We start from the raw sequence: 449 nt of genomic DNA, 5'->3' as shown, positions 1-449 counted from the left end.
CCTTTTCTATCTTTGAGATATTCAGGTTCGACCAGAATCACACCATCTGTAGCAGAAGTAGAATATGATACATGTCGGTGAATTTAACTAGTAGACTTTCACTTCTCCATTAAAACTCAATTGAACTGTTTATCTGAAACCACTGACCAACAGGGTCCACGTGATCTAGATGGTCCACGAAATCTCTTTTCCCCAAATATACTGTAAGCTGCGAAAACAGACAGGGTTGTAACTACAACTTGTGGAAACCAAAACTGTGATGATATATAACAATCGTACCTTGCAATTTGGACTGGTCTTCTTGAATACCCTTTCGAATAAGAGAAATGAGTGCATGAATAATCACAGGCATTATCAAAGCTGATCGTTTGTAAATGTAGGTGGGAACATTTTAAAGTGAAGCAGCAGATGGCAAGAGCAAACAAACGGTGGAGAGCAGCAAATGGCAT

The 449-nt window shown here is 39.2% G+C and overlaps 1 long non-coding RNA gene across 1 annotated transcript; it reads right to left on the bottom strand.

The window, feature by feature from the left end:
* Position 1: 1 nt before the first annotated feature.
* Positions 2-311, bottom strand: LOC107581223 (uncharacterized). Its single transcript, XR_001608814.1, has 3 exons — positions 280-311; positions 148-208; positions 2-46 (listed from the first exon to the last, which is right to left on the bottom strand). It is a non-coding gene; the product is annotated as an uncharacterized lncRNA (long non-coding RNA).
* Between the last annotated feature and the right edge of the window lie 138 nt (positions 312-449).

The sequence above is a fragment of the Sinocyclocheilus grahami genome, unplaced genomic scaffold, assembly GCF_001515645.1.
Source record: "Sinocyclocheilus grahami isolate Dianchi unplaced genomic scaffold, SAMN03320097.WGS_v1.1 scaffold118291.1, whole genome shotgun sequence".
In the NCBI taxonomy this organism is placed as follows: domain Eukaryota; kingdom Metazoa; phylum Chordata; class Actinopteri; order Cypriniformes; family Cyprinidae; genus Sinocyclocheilus; species Sinocyclocheilus grahami.
This window is presented reverse-complemented; position numbering and strand designations above follow the sequence as displayed.